This window comes from Arachis ipaensis, chromosome B1, assembly GCF_059453495.1.
Source record: "Arachis ipaensis isolate K30076 ecotype BB chromosome B1, ASM5945349v1, whole genome shotgun sequence".
In the NCBI taxonomy this organism is placed as follows: domain Eukaryota; kingdom Viridiplantae; phylum Streptophyta; class Magnoliopsida; order Fabales; family Fabaceae; genus Arachis; species Arachis ipaensis.
Window position 1 is genome coordinate 101907852 of NC_142436.1, and position 6960 is coordinate 101914811.

The 6960-nt window shown below is 36.6% G+C and overlaps 1 non-coding gene across 1 annotated transcript; it reads left to right on the top strand.

Annotated features, from left to right (window-relative positions):
• The first annotated feature begins 329 nt into the window (after positions 1–329).
• Positions 330–433, top strand: LOC148577684 (small nucleolar RNA R71). Its single transcript, XR_015903842.1, has one exon. It is a non-coding gene; the product is annotated as a small nucleolar RNA R71 (small nucleolar RNA).
• The last annotated feature ends 6527 nt before the right edge of the window (positions 434–6960 follow it).

A 6960-nucleotide genomic window follows, 5' to 3' on the forward strand; every position in this document is an offset into this window, starting at 1 on the left:
CTTCAATGCTTACTTCCTCTTGATCCTGTGTGTGTATTGCAGCCACTTGCTTTGTTTCTAATTGCCTGGTAAGCTCTGCTAGTTGCTTGGCAAACACCTTGTTTTGGGCTAGAATTGTATCAACATGGTTCAGCTCCATGACTCCCTTAGTGTTGTGCCTTTCTGATGCATAGTAGTACTCATTCTCAGCCACTGTCTCAATCACTTCAATGGCCTCTTCCACAGTCTTTTTCCTGTTCAATGAACCTCCTGATGAATGGTCTACAGCCTTCCTTGATTCATAAGAGAGTCCATCATAGAAAATATGCAATTGCACCCAATCATGGAACATGTCTGGTGGGCATTTCCTTGTCAAGTCCTTGAATCTCTCCCATGCCTCGTAGAGAGTTTCACCATCTTGTTGTCTAAAAGTTTGAACCTCAGATCGAAGCCTATTGACCTTTTGTGGGGGGTAGAAACGTGCCAGAAACTTGCTTTCCACCTCATCCCATGTTGTTAGACTCCCCCTTGGGAATGATTCCAGCCACTTAGCTGCTTTGTCCCTAAGTGAAAATGGGAACAAAAGCAGTTTATAGGCATCTTCCTGGACTCCATTGGACTTCACAGTGTCACAAATTCTCAGGAATTTTGTGAGATGTTGGTTGGGATCTTCATTAGCACTTCCACCAAATGAACAATGATTCTCCACAAGTGATATTAGCTGTGGTTTGAGTTCAAAGTTGTTGGCCTGAATGGGTGGTTTCTGGATGCTGCTACCACAATTCCCAGAGGTTGGGTTTATGTATGAACTAAGAACCCTCCTCTCAGGAATGGCATTGTTTCCATCAGCTCTCTCATGGTTGTGAACTTCTCTATCCATGTTGAGATCTAAAGCTTCCTCAAAATTGTCCTCAGATTCTCCTTCAGATTCCTCTTCTCCCACTACTCTCTTCCCTCTTGCTTCCCTTCTCAGTCTATGAAGGGTCCTCTCTGGTTCGGTATATGGAGGAGTTGATGTCTCTCCTCTCCTACCTGTCATACAAGAACACAGCACAGGCACAAACAAGTGAAATACTCTTGGTTAATGGAAGAGTATGGTTAGAGCAATTGAGGAATTAATTCAAACAGTTAGTGAGTCAGTGAGTTAGTTGCTTGAATTTAAAGGCATAAAGAAAGAAAGCATGTAACCGAGTGCAGAAATTAAAATTCAACAAGTAACTTGAACAGAATTAACAAAGCAAGAGAAATTGCTCAATCTAGTTAGCTTCCAATTGGAGAATTGTCAATCGAAAACCAATCCCCGGCAACGGCGCCATAAACTTGATGCACATAAACTAGTTATGCTACGATTTAGGAAATTGCACGATCGGCAAAATTCCTTCCGGCAAGTGCACCGGTTATCGTCAAGTAAAAACTCACAATAGAGTGAGGTCGAATCCCACAAGGATTGGTTGAGTGAGCAATTCGGATTAGAAGTGTGTTCTAGTTGAGCGGAATCAAGATTGAGATGAGTATTGCGGAATGTAAAATTGGCGGGAAAAGTAAATGACAAGAAATTGAAATGGCGGAATCTTAAATTGCATGAATTAAAGAGCAGAAACTAAATTGCTGAAATTAAAAGGGAATGGGGGTGATTGCATGAATTGAGTAGCAGAATGTAAAGAGAAAGTGGAAATCAGAAATGGGGAATTCATTGGGTTATAGGAGATATTGAGATCTCCGAATCAAAACATGTTTATCTCTTCCTCAACCAATGCGTTCATTGAATTTTGCTTGGCAATCTTATATGATTGGATCCCAATCCCTTGGCTCACCAATTCTCTCTAAAAACAAACAAATTCCCAATCCCTTGGTTTAAATGTTCATAAGAAGAGATGATGCTCGATCACTGATTATACCACACAGTTTCATGAACCACAATTTGGTAGGATTACATGTCACAATATCCATCCAAACCCCAATCCAATTCACTGTGAGAAAGCTTCTCTAGCATGAATCCTCCATTCCTTTCCCAAGGTTCCGAAGGATTCCAAGTATGGGTAGTTTCTTTCCCAAGACAACTACTCAATGGAATTAGATCGAGAAGCTTTCTAACAAAATTCAAGAGAAAAGATTGAAGAAGAAGATAAACTATTATTGATTCATTGAATTACAATAGAGCTCCCTAACCCAATGAAAGGGGGTTTAGTGAGTCATAGCTCTGAATTCAATTACAAGATATGAAAACTAGCTAAAAGTGAAGGTCCCCCTCCTCTCTAACTTAAATTCTATCCTATTTATACACTTTCTATATTGAGCTTCTGTTGTGTTTCTTGGGCTTTGAGGCCTCTCCCTGCTTTCCTTTTGCCTTGGGTTTATGATCCATAATCTTGATGAGGCTGCTGGTCCAAATTCTGTAACATTCATTGAGCCAACTTAGTGATAATCAAATAATGGCACATGACTCAATAAATTGAAATTTCAGACTCATCAATCCTTCAGGCCCAATCCCATAAACCATGATATTCAATTGGGTTTCATACCAGAATAAGTTTAAGTTAATGTTTGTGCTCAAATACTAACTTAAACCACAATATCTTTGGTCCAGAAACCTTTTCCAAGAGTGGCGTTTAAGTTGTAGTTTAAGCTTAAACTGCAGCTTAAACACCAGACACTTCCAGTGAGGCCTTTTTTAGAAGCACGTTTAAGCTTTAGTTTAAGGTTAAACTGAAGCTTAAACGTGGAAATGGAAGAAGGCAGCCCTGGAGAGTCATGTAGTCGAACACGTTTAAGCTCCAGTTTGAGGTCAAACTGAAGCTTAAACGTGGATATAGGAAGGGCAGCCCTGGAGGTCGAACACGTTTAACCTCCAGTTTAAGGTCAAACTGGAGGTTAAACGTGGAAATGGAAGGAGGCATCCTGGAGGTCGAACACGTTTAACCTCCAGTTTAAGGTTAAACTGGAGGTTAAACGTGGAAGCTTAGAAAGGTAGCCCTGGAGGTGTCGAACACGTTTAAGCTCCAGTTTGAGGTCAAACTGGAGCTTAAACGTGGAAATGGAGAGAGCAACCCTGGAGGAGAAAACTTGGTCGAACACGTTTAAGCTCCAGTTTGAGGTCAAACTGGAGCTTAAACGTGGAAATGGCTCCCTGGTGCTTTTCCCATTCTGGCGTTTAACCTCCAGTTTGAGGTCAAACTGGAGGTTAAACGTGGAACTCCTTCCTGAGTGGCATTATCATTCTGGCGTTTAACCTCCAGTTTGAGGTCAAACTGGAGGTTAAACGTGGAATGCTTCTTTGGTGAGACTTTTCATTCTGGCGTTTAACCTCCAGTTTGAGGTCAAACTGGAGGTTAAACTTCAATTCCAGCATTTCTTAGCCTTCATGATTCTGGCGTTTAAGCTCCAGTTTAGGCTTAAACTGGAACTTAAACTCCACATGTGATATTCAAGCTTCCTTTATTGATTTTGTTGCTTCCTTGCCTAGCCTCTTCTTTCCTGAAATCATCCAAACAATTGCATCAAAGTCTTGCAAAATTTCATGAGAAATCTTCCATTCATAGCATTCAAGTAATATAACTAAAACTCATGGATATTGCATCAAAATCATATTGTTTGGATGGTTCATTGCTTTGTTATTCTTTTAACCATTCTTGGTTACTTTAAGCTCAAGAAAGTGCATAAAACCACTAAAACTAACAGAAAAATACTAGTGAAACTAGCCTAAGATGCCTTGGCATCACGGGTGAGAGACACGGGGTGATGAGCGGATATTTTATACGCTTTTTGGCATCATTTTCATATAGTTTTTAGCATGTTTTGTTTAATTTTTATTAAGTTTTCATAGGATTTAGTGTAAAATTCACATTTTTGGATTCTACTTTGTGTTTTTATGTTTTTTACAATTTCAGATTTTTTTTGGCTGAAATTGAGGAGCTGGAGCAAAAGTCTGATTCAGAGGCAGAGAAAGCACTGCAGATGCTATCTGGATATGATCTCCTTGGACTCGGAAGAGCTTTTATGGAGTTGCAGAAGTCCAAATGGAGCGTTCTCAATGACTATAGAAAGCGGACTTCTAGAGCTTTCCAGAAATGTATAATAGTCCATACTTTGCTTCAGAATTGAAGGCCCAAAACTGGCGTCCAACGCTAGCCTCCTGCCCCAGTCTAGGCGTCCAGCGCCCAAAGGAGGAGACCAGCATCCAAACGCCCGAAGAGGACCCCCTAGCCAGTGTTCAATGCCGTAGAGGCCTCCTAGCACGTGGATCTCATCAAAGCTTAGCCCAAACACTCACCAAGTGGGCCCCAGAAGTGGATTTTAGCACTAAAAGACTATTTTACTCTTTCTTATGTAATTCTTAGTCATTAGTTTAGTATTTAAAGAACTTTTACCTCTCATTAGGGGGGATCTGCCATATTTCATTTTACACATTGTGTTTCCTATCAGTATGAGTTTTTAAACCTCCTAGGTTGAGGGGAGGAGCCCTGCTGAGTTCTATGAATTAATAAAAGTATTACTGTTTCTCTTCAATCCGTGTTTGATTCAATTCTTAGATGTATCTTTGTTCTTTAACTTGATGAATGGAATGACCTGTGACAATCATCTCCGTTCTTCATACTAAAACCGCGTGCCTGACAACCACCCGTGTTCTTCTTGGGTTCGTGTGAATACGTGATTGGAAAGCATCGAACCACTAGTTTGATTATACATCTCTTGGTTTTCAAAGAATTTTAAGTTTGGTATCCCTTGTTTGGCTTTATTGGCTTGAATTTATCGAATTGTGTTCTTAGTGTTCATCTTAACCTTCAAGTTGTTCTTGTGTTTTCTTTTTGTTTTGATCTTAAAATCTCTAAGTTTGATATCTTTTGGTGTTTTCCTTGGAAATTTTCAAAAATTGTGTCTTTAGTTTCCAAAATTTTTAAATTTGGTGTCTTTTGCATGTTCTTGTGTTCTTTAAATTCTTTGAGTTTTGTTATTGGTGTTCTTCTTGATCTTCAAAGTGTTCTTGTTTTTCTTCTTGTTTTGATCTTAAAATTTTTAAGTTTGGTGTCTCTTTGTGTTTTTCTCTTTCTTCATTAAATTCAAAAATAAAAAATATCTTTTATATCTTTATTTTAATTAAAATTTCAAAAATTACAATAAAAATTCAGATTTTAATTTCAAAATTTGTATCTTATCTTATCTTAGTTTCAAATTTCAAAATTCAAATCTTTTCAAAATCAAATCTTTTAAAAAATTATATCTTTTTCAAAATCTTATCTTTTTATCTTTCTTTAAAATTCAAAAATCTTATCTTATCTTATTTCAAATTTTAAAATTTAAAATTCAATGTCAAAATTCAAATTTTAAATTTCAAATTTCAAAATAAAACTTTTCAAAAATCAAATCTTTTTCAAATCTTTATCTTATCTTGTTTCAAATTTCAAATTCAAAATTTAAAATTTCAAAATTTAATTTCTAAAAAATTCAAATTTTAAATTCAAATATTTTTAATTTTAAAACTTATCTTTTCTTAACTTCCTTATTTTATCTTTCTTACCTAACTTATCTTATCTTTTCTATCTTATCTTCTTTTAAATTTTAAAAATTAAATCTTTTTCAAATCTTTTATATTCTTATCTTATCTTGTTGACTTTTTTAAATATTTTCAAAATAAAATCTTTTCTAATCTTTTATCTCATCTTGTTTTCAAATCTTTCTTAATTAGTTAGTTATTTTCTCGTTGTAAGGTATAGTTTCTAAACCAACAATAATTCTTTCATACAAAATATTTTTTGTCACAAGTAACAAACCCCTAAATTTATAAACCGAAGTATTGAACCTCAGGTCGTTCTCCCTAGGAATTGCAACAAAGTGTTCTTGTTATTGGTTATGGTTTGTTTTGGGATTTTTGAGATAGGAGACAAGAAATGTAAAATGCAATGAAAGTAAACTAGCAACTATGAAAAGCTCTTGGCAAGGAATGAGAATTAGAAGTCCTATCCTAGTTATCCTCCTCAATTGAGACCACAATTATATATTGCTACCACTTAGTTAACCTCTAATCATGGAGGAAAGTCAAGTGGATGAATTAACTTGATTCCACAAGTCCTAGCCAACTCCCAAGGGAAAGACTAGCTTTAGTGGTATCCAAATCAATTAGCAACTTCTAATTATCGATCAACAAAGGAATTAGATAACTCAAGCGTCACTAATTACTCTACCTAGGCCAAGAGGGATAAAATACTATACTAAAATCCAACCAAGCATTTCATCAAACACTTGGGAGGCATAAAAGAAAAGCATAGTAAATTGATAACAAGAATAGAATCTAACAACAATTGAATGTAAGAAATCAATAACAACAATCAAAGAAAACAAGATCTACATGAATTACCTCAAATTGCATTAAAAGAAAATAGAAGGAACAAAAGTAGATCTACAAACAAAGTAGAAGGGATTATAACAAACAATAGAGAATGATGAATGTAACAACAAGGAATTAAGAAGAAGAAGTAGAAGAGAGCATGAATTAAAACCTAGATCTAAGAACTAAACCTAATCCTAATCCTAATTCTAGAGAGAAGTGAGAGCTTCTCTCTCTAAAACTAAAACTAAGCTAGCCTAATGTGTGTGTATGAATCTATGATGCCTTCCCCTTCATTCCTTGGTCTTTTTAGCCTTTTTCCTGCCAAAATCTCAACTCTAAATGGGGTTGGAAACCCTCCAAAATCGCCAGACACGTGTTCTATTAAAAAAAAAAATCATATATCAGCACCGACGTGTACGCGCACAGCACGCGTACGCGTCCATGGGTGACTTCGTAAGGTGCGCGTAAGCGCCTGGTGTGCGCACGCATCCATGGGCGAGTTCAATTCTTTGGCTTTTCATGATCTTTTCCACTTGCATGCTTCCCTCTTTGCTCCCTTGATCCACTCCTAGTATTTTTCAATTCTGAAATCACTAACAACCACATCAAGGTATCTAGTAGAATCAAAAGGGAAATAAAAACTCATCAAATTATAG